The 20,601-nt window shown below is 40.2% G+C and overlaps 1 long non-coding RNA gene across 1 annotated transcript; it reads right to left on the bottom strand.

The window, feature by feature from the left end:
- Positions 1 to 11,646: 11,646 nt before the first annotated feature.
- Positions 11,647 to 13,057, bottom strand: LOC142163566 (uncharacterized). Its single transcript, XR_012694510.1, has 2 exons — positions 12,709 to 13,057; positions 11,647 to 11,855 (listed from the first exon to the last, which is right to left on the bottom strand). It is a non-coding gene; the product is annotated as an uncharacterized LOC142163566 (long non-coding RNA).
- Positions 13,058 to 20,601: the final 7,544 nt, after the last annotated feature.

Here is a 20,601-nt window from a genome sequence, read left to right as displayed (position 1 = left end):
GAATGCAACTGAACTCAACCAGAACTCACACGTTGAGAACTTAGCATATAACTGACTATCCATCAAGGTCTGAAGAGCCACTCTAAGATGCTTCTTGTGCTCCTCCTGGATGCGGGAATAGATCAAAATATCATCAATGAAGACTATCATGAACGAATCCAAGTAAGTCCTGAACACTCGGTTCATCAAATCCATAAAAGCTGTCGGGGCATTCGTCAACCCGAATGACATCACCAAGAACTCATAATGCCTGTACCGAGTGTAGAAAGTTGTCTTAAAGACATCGGATGCCCTAATCCTCAACTGATGGTAGCCAGATCTCAAGTCAATCTTCGAAAATACCTTGGCACCCTGAAGCTGATCAAACAAATCATCAATCCTCAGTAATGGATACGTATTCTTGATTGTAACCATGTTCAACTGCCAGTAATCGATACATATTCTCATCGATCCATCCTTTTTCTTCACAAACAACACCGGCGCACTCAAGGCGAAACACTCAGCCTAATGAAACCCTTCTCAAGCAAGTCTTGCAACTGCTCCTTTAACTCTTTCAACTCAGGCGGGACCATACTATACTACAGAATAGAAATGGGCTGAGTGCCCGGAGCCAAATCAATGGAAAAGTCAATATCCCTGTCGGGTGGCATACCCGGCAGGTCAGAAGGGAATACCTCAGGAAACTCATGAACAATAGGCACAGAATTAATAGAAGGAACCTCAGCACTAGAATCACGAACATATGCCAAATAGGCCAAACACCCCTTCTCAACAATACGTCTAGCCTTCACATAAGAGATAACACTACGGGTAGAATGACCAGGAGTCCCTCTCCACTCTAAACGAGGTAAACCCGGTAAGGCTAAGGTCACAGTCTTGGCATGACAATCCAAGATAGAGTGGTAAGGTGATAACCAATCCATCTCCAATATGACATCAAAATCAACCATATCCAGAAGAAGCAAATCTACACGAGTCTCAAGACCCCCAATCACAACTATACCTGAACGATGGACTCGATCTACCACAATAGAATCGCCCACCGGTATAGACACACAAACAGAAGCACTCAAGGAATCACTAGTCCTGACAAGATACAGTGCAAAATGAGATGACACATTTGAGTATGTAGACCCTAGATCAAATAACATTGAAGCAGCTCTATCACAAACCAGAACCGTACCTGTGATAACTACATCGAAAGCCTCAGCCTCGGGCCTGGCTGGAAAAGCATAACATCAGGGCTGGGCCCCACCACCCTGAACTACATCTCTGGGACAGCTTACTGTTGGCTGGCCTCCATCTCTAGCGGCTTGAGCTCCACCTCTAATACCTCTACATCCACCTCTAGCAACTCTACCCCCACCTCTAGCTGGCTAGGCGGGCTGTGGAACATCTAGTGCCTGAACTATGGCACGGGAACCCTGATGTTAAGAGCTACTCGGTGCTTGAGGGCAAAACCTAGAAATGTGACCCATATTACCCCTAGTGTAACAAGCCCTTGGCTGCTGAGACTGCTGACCCTGGCGACCTGAATGACCACCCCGAAAACTCTGAAGCGACGATGCACTAATAGGGGCTGGTGGTGCACTATAGGACTGCTGATCAGAATACTGTATCTAAAGACCACGGCCACCTAAAGCACCATGAGAAACCTGGAGTGCTAACTGAAAAAACCTAGGAGGATGGCCTCCACCATACGAATCCCTGCCTCTAGGCGAGGTACCGCTGAATCAGCCTGAATGACGGGGCCTCTTGTCCGACCCATGACCATCTCCCTATGACAGAACCATCTCCACTCTCCTGGCCACATTGGCCGCCTCCTGGAAGGAAATCTCACTCCCGGTTTCCCTAGCCATCTGAAGATGAATTGGTTGAATAAGTCCATCAATAAACCTCTTCACCATCTCTCTCTCTCGGTGGGAAGTAAGATAAGAGCATGACGAGTCAAGTCGATGAATCTGGTCTCATACTGGGTGACAATCATAGAACCCTGCTGGAGACACTCAAACTACCTCTGATAGGCCTCTCTTTGAGTGATGGGGAGAAACTTTTCCAGAAATAGCTAGGTAAACTGCTCCCAAGTCAGAGCTGGCGATCCGGTTGGTCTAGCCAAATAGTAATCCCTCCACCAAGTCTTGGTAGATCCAAAGAAGTGAAAAGTAGCAAAATCGACCACATTGGTCTCAACTATCCCCATATTCCTGAGAACCTCATGATAGATGTCTAGATAATCCTGGGGATCCTTAGAAGGTTCACCGCTGAAAGTAGTAGTGAAGAGCTTGGTGAACCTATCCAACTTTCACAAAGCATCGGTAGATATATCTGCTCCATCACCGGTCTGAGCTACCACACCCGGCTAAACTACTCCAACTAGCTAAACTGCTAGAGTCTTGAACTGGGAAGCTACCTGCTTTAGAGTGCGTGTAGTAGGAGTCTGGGCACCTCCTCCAGCCTAAAAGACGGCTGGTGCTACAGGAAGCAAGCTTGCCCGGGTGACACTCTCCATAAGGCCCACTAGGCGGACCAGAGCATCCTGAAGAACTAGGGTGGCAATAAACCCCTCTGGGACCTGAGCTGGGCCCACCAGAACTGTCGGGGCTGGAACCTCATCATCAAAGTCAACTTGAGGCTCCGCCGCTGGTGCTGCTGCTCTAGGCTAAGCTCTGCCCCTACCTCGGCCTCTAGCATGGCCTTGGCCTCTCCCTTTGCCCCTCGTGGGAGCTACTGCTGGGGGCTCGGTCTGCTGGTCAGGTGATGAGGAAGCGCGTGTTCTCACCATCTGCGAAAGAAGAGAGTAGAAATTCAATTAGCATTGAGAAAACCAAACCGCACGATAGGAAAGAATAAATGTGAAGTTTTCCTAGCTCTTTAGCCTCTGAGGGATAAATACAGACGTCTCCGTACCAATCCCTCAGACTCTACTAAGCTTGTCTGTGAACTGTGATACCCATGTAACCTAGAGCTCTAATACCAACTTGTCACGACCCTAATTTCCTACCCTTGGGAGTCGTGATGGAGCCTGCTGATGTGAGATAGGCAAGCCAATCTTTTAAACTAATAACTTCATCATCCATTTATTACTTTTTAACAAACATAAAGCCATCACGTATGAACAACGGAAATTACAATTTAAGCAGAAGAAAATAATAAAAAATCTGAAATCTGCATCTGTTACAACTGTTAAGGCCTTAAGTACCCAAAACCCGGTGTCATAGTGTCACAAACGGTCTAAGATTTACTACATACAAAGTCGGAAGAAAATAACAAAACACTGTTTCTGAATGTGAGGAAAATGAAATAGAAAATAGGGATAGAGGGAGACTCCAGGGCCTGCGGACGCCTGCAGGTCTACCTTGGATCTCCACGTGGACTGAAGGTAGCCTCCAAACTACGGTCCAAGAGCTGCTACGGGATCTGCACAAAGTGTAGAGTGTATTATCTACACAACTAACCCCATGTGCTGGTAAGTGTCTAGCCTAACCTCGGCGAAGTAGTGACGAGGCTAAGACTAGACTACCAAATAAACCTATGCAATTCAGATATATACAGCGGAAAAGAAATACAGAAATAAACAGTCAAGTATGCGAGGGGGAGCATGCTACGGGGGAGATATCGATTCCAAATAGAAAGACAATAAGTAACGAAAGAAACAATATGACTCGGACATCAACAAAGAGTAAGAAATCGATAAATGCATGGCATCACCCTTCGTGCTTTTACTCTTCTCCTCACCAAAGCAATCATATAATAAAAATGTGCACGACATCACCCTTCGTGCTTTTACTCTCTTTCCTCACCATATAATCAATATAATCGGCACAAAATGGTACATCATGCGGCGCGGCATCACCCTTCGTGCTTTACACTCTTTCCTAACAATCATACACGGCATCACCCTTCGTGCTTTACATTCTTTCCTCACAAAAAAAATAATGCACGGCATCACCCTTCATGTTTTAGCTCTCTTCCTCACCCAAACAACAATCATAAACAATAGGGCAATGGAATAAATGAGATTATAATAAGAATCCCGACAAGGGAATAACAAATCAATAATTAAGTCCCGGCAAGGGAACAACATCAAAAATATCAACATCCCGGCAAGGGAGATAACAAATAAAACAACAATAGCCTGGCAAGGGTGCAAGCATAATGATCTCTTACCTTTCTCACTTTTACTCCACAATTCACTTCACAAATCGAGTCAATGCTCTAGAGGTTCAATTATCACTTATACTTTCACAATTCGTTAAACAACTTGAGCCAACGCTCCTCAATGTTCATAGGTCACAATTCCTTCCACAAACTTTAAACAAGTAGAAAGCATTATCAAGGCATGAAAGATACAACGACGTCATGATAATCACAATATAAGACTCACGGGCATGCTAGACACCAACGTTAAGATACTTGTCACAATGCCTATACATCGTACTCAATAATTACCACATAGAAAATAGGACGCGACTCCTAATCCCTCAAGCTAAGGTAAGACCAAACACTTACCTCAAAGCCACGAGCACAATCAACCTTCAAGTACCGCTTTACCCCTTGGTTCCACTTCCAACCCACTTGTATCTAGCCACAATTTACTTAATTACATCAATAAACGCTAAATGAATCAACTCCAATGCATGAAATAAGTTTTCCAAAGTTTTACCCAAAAGTCAAAAATCGCCCTCGAGCCCACATGGTCAAAATCCGAGGTTCGAACCAAAACCCGATTACCTATTCCCCCACGAACCCAATTATATAATTTGTTTTGAAATCGGACCTCAAATCGAGGTCCAAATCCCCAATTTTTGAAAAAATTAGGTCCTACCCAAAACACTCAATTTCCCCCATGAAAATCATTGATTTTGAGTTGAAAAGATGTTAATGATTGAAGAAAACGACTTAGAAATCACTTACGAATATTTTGGGGAAGAAAGGTTGTTTGAAAAATCGTCTCTTATGTTTGTGGGGTTTTGAAAAATGAAAATTAACTGAAAATCCCGTTTTAATATACCCCTCTCAGACCCCCTGTGCGGACCGCACAAAATCGAGTGTGGCTGCATAGCTCCCATATGGACTGCAGTGACATGCTTTAGTATTTTTGACCATAACGTTCTCTACAGATGTGCAAATTGTGATTTCTTTATCTTTCTGGAAACTAGACACGAAGGGCTACAAATTTCGTTTTTGAATCATCTCAAACTTCCTTGTAGATCAAAAGATATAGGCTTCCAAATTCGTACCAGTGAAATTTTTCTTCACCGTGGACCGCACAATATCCAGTGCGGCCGCACAGGCCCCTCTGCGTCAGCACTCCAATTTGTACAGACCGCACTGGTTTGTTCAGAGGCCTTCCACTTCTCTGAACTTGCAACAACTATGTTTTAAGCCTAAGACATCCCTGAACCTACCCGAAACTCACCCAAGCCCTCACAACTCCAAACAAAGTGTTCATACTAACTCAAAGACATCATATGGACCTATTCGTGCGATCACATCATCAAAATAACATGTAATATCATGAATTAAACCTCAAAACTCAAAATTTTCATCAAGAACTCTCAAAGTTCATAACTCTTCAAATGGAAGTCCAACTCACGTCAAATAAACTCCGCTTTTCACCAAATTTCACAGTTATCTTTCAAATACTATAACAAATTTTTACTAGGCTCCAGAACCAAAATACGGGCTCGATAACAATGGTTTCAAACATTAATTCTTTTCTTCATTTCTTAGATAATTCAGTAAAATAATTTCTTTCAAAAATTGATTTCTAAGGCTTGGGACCTCGGAATTCATCTCCAAGCATGCGCCCGAGTCCCATATTTTACTGCGGACCTCCTGGGATCGTCGAAACAAGGATCCGAGTCTGTTTGCTAAAAATGTTGACCAAAGTCAACAAAAAATCAAATTTTTAACTCTAGAAATTTCTATTTCTCATTTTTTTCACATAGATGGCTTTACGGGTATATGTCCGGACCATGCACACAAATCAAGGTGAGGTAAAAGGGAGATTTTTAGGCCTCAGAACACCGAATTCACTTGCAACACAAGTGATGACCCAAAAGGTCATCACATTATCCACCTCTAAAACAACTGTTTGTCCTCGAACAGACATAATAAGGAAGTACCTGAGTTAGGAAAAAGATGGGGATAGCGGCTTCGCATATCGGACTCGGACTCCCAGGTCGATGCCTCAGTGGGCTGACCTCTCCATTGAACACGAACAGCAGGAAAACTCTTCGATCTCAACTAACGAACCTGTCGGTCTAGAATAGCTACCGGCTCCTCCTCATAATACAAGTCCTTGTCCAACTGGACAGTGCTGAAATCTAACTCATGGGATGGATCGTCGTGATACTTCCGAAGCATAGACGTATGAAACACTGGATGCACGACTGATAAGCTCAGCGGTAATGCAAGTCTATAAGCCACCTCTACCACTCGATCAAGAATCTCAAATGGGCCAATGAACCAAGGGCTAAGCTTGACCTTCTTCCCAAATCTCATCACGCCCTTCATAGGTGACACTCGAAGAAATACCTGCTCACCGACCATGAATGTCAAATCACGAACCTTGTAGTCGACATAACTCTTTTGCTTGGACTAAGTTGTACGAAGCCTAACCTGAATAATCCTGACCTTGTCCAAGGCATCCTGAACTAGATCCGTACCCAACAACCGATCCTCTCCTGGCTCAAACCATCCAATCGGAGACCGACACCGCCTACTATATAAAGCCTCATACGGAGTCATCTGAATACTCGACTGGTAGCTGTTGTTGTAGGCAAACTCTGCTAAAGGCAAAAACTGATCCTACGAGCCTCCAAAGTCAATGACACAAGCTCGGAGCATATCCCCCAAAATCTGAATGGTCCCCTCGGACTGCCCATCCATCTGAGGATGAAACGTTGTGCTCAACTCAACCCGTGTGCCCAATTCTCGCTGAACTACCCTCCAAAAATGGGAGGTAAACTGCTTACCTCGATTCGAAATGATAGACTTGGTCACACTATGAAGACGAACAATCTCTCGGATATAGATCTCAGCTAATCTCTCGGAAAAGTAGGAGACTGCCACACGAATGAAATGCGCTGACTTGGTCAGCCTATCAACAATAACTCACACTACATCGAAATTCCTCTGAGTCCGTGGAAGTCCAACAACAAAGTCCATAGTGATCTTCTCCCACTTCCACTCAAGAATCTCAGTCTTCTGGAACAAACCACCAGGCCTCTGATGCTCATACTTAACCTGCTGACAAATCAAACACCGAGCCACAAATGCTACAATATCCTTCTTCATTCTCTGCCACCAATAATGCTGCTGCAAATCCTGATACATCTTTGCAGCACTCGGATGAATAGAGTACCGGGAGCTATGGGCCTCCTCTAATATCAATGCTCGGAGCCCATCCACATTAGGCACACAAACTCGACCCTGCAATCTCAAAACTCTGTCATCACCTAAGGTAACCTGCTTGGCACCTCCACGCTGCACCATGTCTCTAAGGATACACAAAAAAGGATCATCATACTGCCGATCACGGACCCCTTGTGCGGACCGCACAAAATCGAGTGTGGCCGCACAGCTCCCGTGTGGACTACAGTGACATGCTATATTATTTTGGCCATAAATTTCTCTACAGATGTCCAAATTGTGATTTCTTTAGCTTTTTGGAAACTAGACATATGGGGATACAATTTTAGTTTTTGAATCATCTCAAAATTCCTTGTAGATCAAAAGATATAGACTTCCGAAGTCGGACCAGTGAAATTTTTCTTCACCGCGGACCGCACAAAATCCAGTGCGGCCGCACAAGCCCCTCCGCGGAAGCACTCCATTTTGTGTGGACCGCACTGGTTTTTTCAGAGGCCTTCCACTTCTCTGAACCTGCAACAACTATGTTTTAAGCCTAAGACATCCGGGAACCTACCCGAAACTCACCCGAGCCCTCGGAACTCCAAACCAAGTGTGCATACTAACTCAAATACATCATATGGACCTACTCATACGATCACATAATCAAAATAACATGTAAAATCATGAATTAAACCTCAAAACTCAACATTTTCATCAAGAACTCTCAAAGTTCAATACTCTTCAACCGGAAGTCCAACTCGCATCAAATAAACTTTGTTTTCACCAAATTTCATTGTTATATTTCAAATACTATAACAAGTTTGTACGGGGCTCCGAAACCAAAATATCGGGCCGATAACAATGGTTTCAAACATTAATTCTTTTTGTCATTTCTTAGATAATTCAGTAAAATAATTTCTTTCAAAAATTAATTTCTAAGGCTTGGGACCTCGGAATCATCTCCGGGCATACGCCTAAGTCCCATATTTTACTGCGAACCTCCCGGGATCGTCGGAACAAGGATCCGGGTCTGTTTGCTAAAAATGTTGGCCAAAGTCAACCAAAAATCAAATTTTTAACTCTAGAAATTTCTATTTCTCATTTTTTTTCACATAGAGGGCTTTCGGGGTATAGGTCCGAACCACGCACGCAAATCAAGGTGAGGTAAAAGGGAGGTTTTTAGGCCTTGGAACACTGAATTCACTTGCAACACAAGTGATGACCTTTTGGGTCATCACAGTAGAAGGGGTTGATGACTTTATTAGACATGCAATGTCACTTCCACCATACCAAAGTGAAGGAGTAATTAGGTGACCTTGTGTCAGGTGTGACTGTATGAAGTTTGAAAAACCAAAGGTAGTTAAGCTTCATCTTTATAGGAAGGGGTTTATAGAGAATTACTTTGTGTGGACTAATCATGGAGAGATCGATGGTAGCTGTGGGATATTTCATAACATGGTTGTTGGTGAAAGTAGTAGGTCGGTGGAGAATACAAATAGTGATTCTAGAATTCATGATATGGTTACGGATACTTTTGGGATGCACTTCGGGGGTGAGCCCAATGAAAATGTTGAACAAAATCCTAATGATGACGCAAAACATTTTTACGAATAGTTAGAAGAAGATAGTCGTCCACTACGTAAAAGAAGTTCGCACTCTGAGCTGTTTGTTACAGTTAGATTACTAAGTATAAAATTTGATTGAAATATTTCTCAAGCATCCATGGACTATTCATTGATCTTATGAGTGAACTAGTTGACCCTAATATCAAGTTACATGGTGATTTCTATAAGGCAAAGAGATTGGTTTCTAAGTTAGGACTTTCGTCAATGAGAATTGATTGTTGTGAAGATGATTGCATGTTATATTATAAAGTTGATGCAACTTTAGGCAGTTGTAAATTTTGCAAAAAGCCTCATTTCAAGAGGCTTTCCAGCGGGAATATGGTCGCTATCAAGGCGATGCATTATTTACCTCTTATACCTAGGTTAAAGAGGTTCTATGCGTAGACGAGATTGCTCCTCATATCCAGATTTTGCTAGTGAACCAAGGAACATTCGGTTAGGTCTGTGTGCGGATGGATTCATGCCTTTTTCTGTAAGGAAAAGCAATTGGCCTATGAATGTCCAGATATGGGGTGATGGAGTAACAAGACTAGGTATTTTCGAGCATGGTGGAATTTTCATCTGCGATGTAGTGTCGTTGTCCTCGATTGTATGTGTTAAGTTCGCCAGTGTTATGGTCTTTCGTAATTTGCCTTTGGGGTAAGAAATTGTGAAATAATATTGGAGAAACGACTTTTAGATATCGTGGGGTGCGGTGGTTCAGGATTGAATCGGTATTACTAATGTTGATGGCTCGAGAAAGTTGATCTTCGGAAAGGTTTAAAATTAGTAGCGATTTGTGGGTTCAATTGCTACGAAGATAGATTTTATGCAAAGAAACAACTGAGCAGCAAAGGATGAGGAAGAACATGTGGGGAATGTCAGGCGGTGGTTAAAATTTCTAGAAGGCCAGGTATAAGAAGCAAAGGTCGAGTAGTCGATAAAAGGGGTGAGTTCCGCCAAAGTGGGAGAGTGGCAGAGTTGTATCTGGGCTTTGTGGTAGGATGACTACACACCTTAAGGAGAGTTTGGAACGATTTGGGAATTTTGGTGATTGGATATTGGGGTCTACGGATTTAATTTGAAGTATGGGCTATTATACGGCAGGAGATTTGATATAACGGAAAGGAACTGCTTTAAATGATGAAGGATACAACATAACTTTGAATTGGATGGATGTTGCTGCACATTTAATTGATGACCACGAGGGGTGAATGGACTGGTGCAGCTAGAGAGTGAGCTCGGACTCAGGATGGGTTATTGATGTCGTAGTGATTGTACCCCGTGCAGCAGCGTTGGAAGACGTCGACAAGTAAATTCCATAGGTGTGTTATCTTCAGTGAATAGCTCGGTGGTCGCACAAATTGGCAAAGCTTCTGCGAAGAATTTTATTTGTTATACAGCAAAGAGATCGGTCGTGCGAATGTGGTTAATGATTCAGAGTATGAAAATGGGGTTTTACAGAAAGATTCCGAGAATTTTTGCGGTTGATTGTGCAAGGTTATGTCAATAAGAGATAAAGAATCCTGGTGAATTCCAAAGTTGTGTAATGGTAGATTCAAGCTAAGTGGGAGAGTCCCACCGCTTAGGATTGGGTTGCATAGCTAACTACTTGAGAGGTTTCTGGCTATTAGCATATTGATGGATTATTTCAGTTGCGGGAAAAGAATACAAGTGGTAATTTGAGCAAAAGAATTGTTAAAGGTGTGCTATGGTTGGCCTTATTGGCTCATGTTCAGACTCGAGGAAGGATTCGGGATTTATTCGTTGTATGGATACGGGTTTCAAGGGAAGTGATTCTGCCGGGTGCTTCGTCGAGTGGGTATGCATGTGCTAGAAGAATCATGGAGTTGATTATATTGGGGGCCAAGTCAGAGCGGGTGGGTCTCAACAACGGTCCTGGTGAATTCAAAGGGGTAAGGTGTGGTGCCTAATGATTTCGAGCCTATAAGTACGGTTAAGAATCAAGCTTTTGTAGCAGTTTATGAGAGGTGTCCATAATGTTCTATGATGTTTTGACCTGCAGTGTAGCAATTGGGAAGTATGAAATGGTTCGTGGGATTTGAGACGGCATGGTCTCGTGATTCACGATCACTCGGGATGAGTGCAGATGGAGTGTGTTATGCGTTGAATGGAGCTATTATTTCTAAGGCAATCAAGGATAAATTGGAAGAAGATAGATTGGTTAGCCATAGTTGAATTAGCATATGGGTGGTAGTAATCAGTTCCTTTAGCAAATTATGCAAGTGATTTGTGGCAGTGCGTGCGAGACCTGTCGACCGCCGTAATTGATATTATTCAGAAGTATTCTACTGTTGTGGTATGTTACATGTAGGTGGATCCCGGAAGGGTTATGGTGGTTTAGACCACTAATTGGAGATTTGCATATTCTATAGTTAAGAGGATTCACTTGTGTGTTTCTATGGTTCTCCTGAAATGAGTTAAATGAAAAGTTTCTATATGATGAATATCAATGTATTAGTGGTTCCGGAGTTATGATGAAAATTGTGTTCTATCATATATTGGCATGATGGGTGTCACGACCCAAACCGATGGGCCACGACGGACACCTGGTACCTTACTCAACCGAGTATCAACTTAACGTATCTTTCTTATTACATCATCATATACACATGACATACGAGCCTAATAGGCCAACATGATTCTTTATAAACTCAAAATATAGGCTGACAAGGCCGTATAGTCTTTTATATACATGACATATGTCTACAAGCTTCTAAGAATACATAAATGTCATAAAGGTCGGGACAGAGTCCCGTCATACCAAACAATACACGTCTAAATCATACTAACCAAACGAGCAACTCCGAAGCAAATGGAGCACACCAACATCTTCCGCTGCACTGATAGCCTACTTGGAGGGCTCTCGACCTGTATATGTCATGAAACGCAGCGTCCCCAGGCAAAAGGGACGTTAGTATGAACAATGTACCGAGTATGTAAGGTACATAAATAAATACATAAGAGACATGGAAGACATATAGAGTACATGACTCATCTTGTAAGTCTGAATAACTTTGTAAATTATAAATTACTTTTAGCATCATGCATATGCGTATGAATGTCATGTCGTGCATAGGTACATGTTTCATAACATCATCAGCCTCTGAGGGCATCCCATCATATCATATCAGCTACTGTGGGCAAAATTATCATCGTATACCAGCTGATCAGGTGGTGGTACGCATATAACGCCATAACCTTTCCCATATCCCATATATATATATATATATATATATATATATATATATATATATATATATATATATATATATATGTATGTATGTATGTATATATACACGCGTATATAATGCCATTTGAATCATATTTCAGCCACTGTGGGCAACATCATCATCATATACCAGTTGATCAGGTGGTGGTGCGTATATAACGTCGTAACCTTTTCCCATATCCCATATACACATATTTACATATATACGCGTATATAACGCCATCTGGTTATGGGTCAATGCACATGTATAACTGAGTGAAATGTATGAAAAATACATAATAATCTCGATATTCCTTCCGGATAAACTTTTTCAACTGCTTATTATTCTAAGACCCATGAATAGAAGATAATAATAATTCCCATAGGGAATCAAGAATATAGACCCCCTACTATTTCTATGAATAGAGTAATTTATAAAAAACTGTGTATTTGCTCGTTTCTTCAGAATAATTTGGACCATACCACAAGAAAGAAGGAGGGGCCTTAACATACCTGGAGTAGGGAAAACCACATCTAATATTTCATTGGGATCTCTCACGTTACTACTCCTTACCCCAAAAATGAATTAGGACAACAACGATCATGATTCTGTATATCTTTGCTGCATCCATAAGGGTGATTAACTTTTGATTATCGGCACTAATGCTTTTGACGTGTTCCAATTTGGCATTTGATGATGTGGCCATATCCTCATGTGCTTAATTGATGCTAGAAAAATTGGCAGGTGTGGTATCTAGTATTTTTTTGAGTTTGCTTCTCTTTTGTATTAAAGGATTGTATAATACCAGCTTAAAATGATTCTACTCTATAAATAGGATTCATGGGAACCAGATTGTTGAGATGCCATTTATTGGAACACGATATATGTATCGTCATCAAGGACTGTGTCGTCGGCTTCTCCTTATAGATAGCCACCTAGGATAGTTAATTGCTTAGTCACTACATGTGGTAAGCTAGTGCTGCCACATGTCTTTGGAGTATAATTAATTAAGTTTTATCCACTTATTAGTTAACCGGGTAATGTTCTGTTACCCGATAATTAATCAATTGCCCGCATAATTTTAAAATTGCCATAAATTACTTAAAAATCTACTTATTTTCAAAATACTTTATATATTATACTACAGTAGTCATGTGGTACCTTGCATGATACTAGTTTATAATTATCAAGTATTTTAGCTTGACCTGTATTTTATCCCAAAATGTCAAATTTCAACGAAATTCATTTTCTTTGAATTTCTTCCCCTCTCGCCTTCACGAATTTATTCATCACTTACAATCCTTATAATCTCCAAATAATCTTTTCTTTGGACTGATGTCAATTACCTTACGACAAATTCAACGTAAAATACTACAGGGTGCAACATCGTCGTAACTTATTACTGCGAAGTGTAACATCACCGTAATGTAATACTGCTAGGTACAACACTGTCATAACTTTATACTGCAGGACGTAAGATCAATCGTAATATATTACTACAAAGCATAACATCAACATAATACTGCAGGGCGTAACATTATTCCCCCTTTAGAACATTCGTCCTAGAATGTTGACTGATGCACTTATCATTTTCATAACTTATATCTTCCGAATACTTTAGAACTTCCCTTGCCATCTAGGCGACTGTTCTGTGAATAAGTCCAAAGTCCAGGGCATTTCTCCCTTAGTCCTCTTTCTCACACCACAACTTATAGTCGGAATCTTTCCAATCTCGTAATTGTTGCTACCTTTCATCATGCAGCCGATACGATTTTGACCTTGTGTGTGTCTCCAATCTCTAGGCTTCATATGTAGAGCTTGATAAGATGTCCCTTTGGGCATCTATGAGTATACTGAAGTTTTTCACTAGGTACTTTATTGAATTCACGAATATTGCTATATCTTATCGCATAGGTCCGTTTAGCCATCCGTATGAATTTACTGCCATAACACTTACTTTAATTTGTCGTTGCTGAGGTCTGCTACCAAATCCCAGCTTACTCTCGTTGCTTATTCCATATGTATAAATTTAAGTCCCTTAATGCTTCCTCATTACTGCTCATCTTTACAATGGCGGCCTAATCTCATCTCATACTTTGTGATTTTTGTCCATCCATTGTTGATTCACCTCAATATTGATCTACAATATACAACTGATAACTTGAAACTTCTTACGTAATACTTTTCCCCTAGGGCTTACATTACCTCAAGGAATATTCGAAGTGATTCCCATAATCGTATTTCATAGTATCTCAATGTGATTCACCTTATGAGAGTATCCTAATTTCGTGCCGCCAGCGGAATCTTTTCTCCTTCTCTTTTTTTCTTTTTCAAATCATTATTCAAACGAAGTCCCAAACGTCATCCTTTATCTGACACAATTATATCCTCATTTTATTACCAAGTCATCATTTCATTCCTTCTAAATGCTATTAATCTTAGACTCCTTTGAGTTCATTAAAGCTATAGTGAGCTTTTTATAACATAGAGAATCCATTAGCTCCCTTGTTTTCATGGGCCGCTAATCTTGAGGACTAATCCATTCTCGTCACCTTCTCACTTGCCTTTTCTCGTTTTTACATCTTGTCATAAAACTATGTCGCTTTACTATACTTTAGCTTGCGACCTATACATATCTATTTATACTACTCGTAATCTTCCTTCAACTTGCTTGAATTTCCTTGTGTTATTTTAGAACATTAGGCGAGACATCACATCGTCTCTAACTCTTCTTTACTTTCTTAACTAGATCTGTCAGTATTTAGAAACCATAGGTTGGAAGACATGTCGCCGACGATGCCGCTATAACTCCTGGTTATTGGATCCCCATGCTTATAGCCTTCTATCCGAAGTATGTATTATTCACGATCTTCTGCCTTTGAGTATCTCGTATGTTGTTCACCTTTACCTTACATACCTTAAAATTTTGCATCGTATCTCCTATATTTTTACTAACCTCGCTTCCACCTAGGTGTAATTCACGTCCATAACTTGAAGTTCTATTATAATACTCACACCTCTGCTACATACACAATCTGATGGGAGCTTTTACTGACTTCTTATAAGGCTGGTACTTCTTCTTAACTGGCTTTCTTGTAGAGCCATTATAGATTATGGTTGTTATGTTATTTCTCTTGAACATCTGATATTAAGAGTGATTCTTTCATGTTCTCAAGCACAACTTCTATAACTTTTCTAGGTCCAATAATCAGACTCTTTATTTACTTGGGTGATGTAATTCTTTAGCTTTATCTTCCTTCCAATCAGCCTTTATGTAGGCTTAATCTTCCGATCTGTGGCTCATGGTATCAGTTATTACCTTAGCCTTTCATGGGCGTTATGGAATATCCATGATACAATCTTCTAACAATTCAATCCTTTGTCTATGCCCTGGGCTCAATTCTTTTTTTTTAACTTATACCAGAGTATTATATGGTTGTATGATTGTCAACAAGTATAATGCTCCAAAATCTTGAGTGTATCCATAACGTACTAACTCTGGATCATTGATCGAATGATTCCTTTTGTTCCATCTTAGCTTTCTTTAAACGTATGCAATTAGTTTTCCCAGTCTTTCTGCCCCTTGTTGCGTGCATACTTAACTCATCCTAGTTCCCACACATGCCAAAATTTTTGTGCAACTCATATAGTCTCGAATATTACCTTCGATCTTTCTCCTTGTTCATTAGCCACGGTAGGTGCCACTTTCTTTTGGAGGGAATACAATTTTTGTTATGAGACTGCTTTTACATGACCCTTTCTTCATTAGGTTATTGTGCTTAGGTTGAAACCTTCTTCCTCATTTCCTAAGCTAGTCCTTCACTGTAGTACTTAGGGAGGATCCTCTGACTCTTGTAAAGATGCGAGCTTATTATATCGTATACTTGACGGACCTTCTATTGTCCTTCCTTGCCTATACTTATCCGTAGTTACTTATCTCCACTCCCTTGTGCTTGTAGGGTTGCTTCTGGACTGATATTTTGACCATCTTCCTAGTGGCACTCTCTTTTCTTTCTGTAACACTCATATAGTACCTTTTTAACTTATCCAACTCCTATATGAATATATCTCAAGTGTTACGATGTAATAACTGCGGGGCTGAATTCTCCATGTTGGGGTTTACTACATTTATCTTGCATGATCTGCTGATTTGTCTGTAACTTCCTGTCTTATCGCGACTAGGCTCTTCCTGAATCAACTACTAACTACTTGTTGGCCCATTCTCATGTCAATATTCCGTGAAATCTTTCTTAGGTTATTTCCGTTGTCTTAACTTATGTCTCGCACTGACTCCTTTTCTATCAATAACATATCGGGCAGGGACCCTTACTTCCTCTCATTGATGTCGTGTTTGCATAATGTTCTGGAATTGTAGCATATACATAGGTGATGAATAAGTGTAATCTCATTCCTTTTTCGTGTTTACCGCATTCTACATTTATTACTCCATATTCCCCCCTTTAGGGGAGTACTAAGACTTGGAGCTATGACGACCTGCCTACAGATGTTTTTCCTCTTCATCTTTGGCATCCTTTCACACCATCGATGAATCTTACTCGCCTTGCGGTAATCCTTCCGTACCAAGGATAGCAAAATCCCTTACTCCGAGGGTGAAATTTAGTATAACTGGCAAATATAATCCCTTAAGCTGAACTTTGCTCACATTGCTTGTTGTAGGGAAGTGTCTTCCTGAATGTTCATTCTCTGAATTTTTCATAAATCTTCTTTTGTCGTCCATTCTATTATTAGGGGAACAAAATCTAAAGTTCTTATGATGGCGACTATCACCAGTCACTTAGTCCCTAATTCATGTTTAGTTTATCTTGTTCACCAATCCATACTTGTTCTATTACTCTGGGGTCTAACTTTTCGTCTTGGTAATCACGCTAGAGTTGCGAATTTGTTTCTTGAAATGAGGACATGATTATATGGCCTATACTCTTTTGTTGTCCTAAGGCCTGCACTTCTCGTTTCTTCTTTCACTTGACTATAGATTTTGTAATATTGTCATCTTTTGATATACCGTTGTCATCCATGTATCACATCTTACTCATAATGTTTCATTAACTCTTTTCTTATTTTCCACTAACATTTATGCCTATTACTTTATTCTAAAAACTTGAACAAGACATTTTTCTGCTCTTACCTTCCCTTTGCTCTATCCAATCGCTCTTCAAGTTTCTTAACGTTCTTGCTTTACTAGGGACGCGAGCCACACTAAGGTAATATTTATTCCTTCAAGGCTTATAGTGCATGTCTTTGTAGTACTCATATCTAGCTACACTATTTCAGAGTGCACCATCTGGTGTCTCATAAAGAGATCTATTAGCATATTTGCAATATCCTTCGGAAATATCAACTGACGCAAACAATTCATCCATCATATATTCTTATACTACTTCTGTTAATCCCCATAGGGCATATCTGGAATGGGTGCGACCAATTTTATATACCTCTGTTACTATTGAATATGACTCAAAAAGCTTATGTTCCTCTGCCTCGATTATAAACGTCGTTAGCCTTCATTAATTGGGTGTCTCGTACCCTTCTTCATCTTGCTTCCTTTGCTTGTTGAAACCTGTATTTATCTTCTTAATCTCTTATTATTTTTTTTACCATAAAGATGGATAGACATTCTTGCCTTGAGGCTTCTTATCAGGAAGCTTGCACTTTTTAGTACACCCATGATCTGCTAAAGACCTCAAATGTACTTATCGTAGGCATTATACAAAAATTCAATTCTTCTGACTCAGGTCTTCCACAACTATCTCTCTTTCCAATCCTTCTTCCTGGATGTAGGTATCGTCTTATTATGAATAATAAAAAAAGAATTTTGGAATTTGAATTCTTATAAGTGAGCTCTACCACACGATCTAGAGTAAGAAGAAAGAGTGACAATCCTAAATGTCATGTAGCCTCCTGCTTATAAGTGTGGTGAATGACACACCCATAAATAAGACTCTACTAGACACGGCTTGTAGACTCTCTAGGATAGAACTGCTCTGATACCACTTTTGTCACGACCCAAACCGATGGGCCATGACGGGCACCCGGTATCTTACTTAACCGAGTATCAACGTAACGTATCTTTCTTATTACATCATCATATACACATGACATATGAGCCTAATAGGCCAACATGATTCTTTATAAACTCAAAACATAGGCCGTACAGTCTTTTATGTACACGACATATGTCTACAAGCTTCTAAGAATACATAAATGTCATAAAGGTCAGGACAAAGTCCCGTCATACCAAACAATACATGTCTAAATCATACTAACCAAACGAGCAACTCTGAAGCAAATGGAGCGCACCAACATCTTCCGCTGTGCTGATAGCCTACTTGGAGGGATCTCGACCTGTCTATAGGGACCTGCGGGCATGAAACGCAGCGTCCCAGGCAAAAGGGACATTAGTATGAATAATGTACCGAGTATATAAGGTACATAAATAAATACATAAGAGACATGTAAAACATATAGAGTACATGACTCAACATGTAAGTCTGAATAACTTTGTAAATCATAAATTACTTTTAGCGTCATTCATATGCGAATGAATGTCATGTTGTGCATAGGTACATGTTTCATAGCATCATCAGCCTTTGAGGGCATCCCATTATATTATATCGGCCACTGTGGGCAAAATCATCATCGTATACCAGCTGATCAGGTGGTGGTGCGCATATAACACCATAACATTTCCCATATCCCATATACATATATATATATATACACGCGTATATAACGCCGTTTGAATCATATTTCAGCCATTGTGGGCAACATCATCATCATATACCAGTTGATCAGGTGGTGGTGCGTATATAACGCCGTAACCTTTTCCCATATCCCATATACACATATTTACATATATACGCGTATATAACGCCATCTGGTTATGGGTCAATGCACATGTATAACTGAGTGAAATGTATGAAAAATACATAATAATCTCGATATTCCTTCCGGATAAACTTTTTCAACTGCTTATTATTCTAAGACCCATGAATAGAGGATAATAATAATTCCCATAGGGAATCAAGAATATAGACCCCGTACTATTTCTATGAATAGAGTAATTTATAAAAAACTGTGTATTTGCTCGTTTCTTCAGAATAATTTGGACCATACCACAAGAAAGAAGGAGGGGCCTTAACATACCTGGAGTAGGGAAAACCACATCTAATATTTCATTGGGATCTCTCACGTTACTACTCCTTACCCCAAAAATGAATTAGGACAACAACGATCATGATTCTGTATATCTTTGCTGCATCCATAAGGGTGATTAACTTTTGATTATCGGCCCTAATGCTTTTGACGTGTTCCAATTTGGCATTTGATGATGTGGCCATATCCTCATGTGCTTAATTGATGCTAGAAAAATTGGCAGGTGTGGTATCTAGTATTTTTTTGAGTTTGCTTCTCTTTTGTATTAAAGGATTGTATAATACCATCTTAAAATGATTCTACTCTATAAATAAGATTCATGGGAACCAGATTGTTGAGATGCCATTTATTGGAACATGATATATGTATCGTCGTCAAGGAATGTGTTGTCGGCTTCTCATTATAGATAGCCACCTAGGATAGTTAATTGCTTAGTCACTACATGTTGTAAGCTAGTGCTGCCACATGTCTTTGGAGTATAATTAGTTAAGTTTTATCCATTAGTTAATCGGGTAATGTTCTATTACCCGATAATTAATCAATTGCCCGCATAATTTTAAAATTGCCATAAATTACTTAAAATTCTACTTATTTTCAAAATACTTTATATATTATACTACCGTAGTCATGTGGTACCTTGCATAGTACTAGTTTATAATTATCGAGTATTTTAGCTTGAGCTGTATTTTATCCCAAAATACCAAATTAACGAAATTCATTTTCTTCGACTTGTTTCCCCTCTCACCTTCACAAATTTATTCATCACTTACAATCCTTATAATCTCCAAATAATCTTTTCCTTGGACTGATGTCAATTACCTTACGACAAATTCAACGTAAAATACTGCAGGGTGCAACATTATCGTAACTTATTACTCCAAAGCGTAACATCACCGTAATGTAATACTGTCGGGTACAACATTGTCGTAACTTAATACCGCAGGACGTAACATCAATCATAATATATTACTGTAGATGGTAACACTATCGTAACAATGCAGGGCGTAACAATGGGTACAGTGAGTGGTATGGAGTTTGAAATGAGGATAAAGGTTGCAGTTCGGTGTTGACAAGAATGTCACGAGCTCGGATGAGTAGGAAAGGCATTTTGATGATTAAAGTAAGTGGGTATTGCCTTCAGCGTCACCAGAGATTGGTGTTTAGCGAAAAAGGGCTTTGCATTCTGGTTAAGGATTCTTGATCGCTTTTTAGCATTAGTACGGCCAGTGGTT

This window comes from Nicotiana tabacum, chromosome 8 (genome assembly GCF_000715075.1).
Source record: "Nicotiana tabacum cultivar K326 chromosome 8, ASM71507v2, whole genome shotgun sequence".
Lineage (NCBI taxonomy): Eukaryota > Viridiplantae > Streptophyta > Magnoliopsida > Solanales > Solanaceae > Nicotiana > Nicotiana tabacum.
This window is presented reverse-complemented; position numbering and strand designations above follow the sequence as displayed.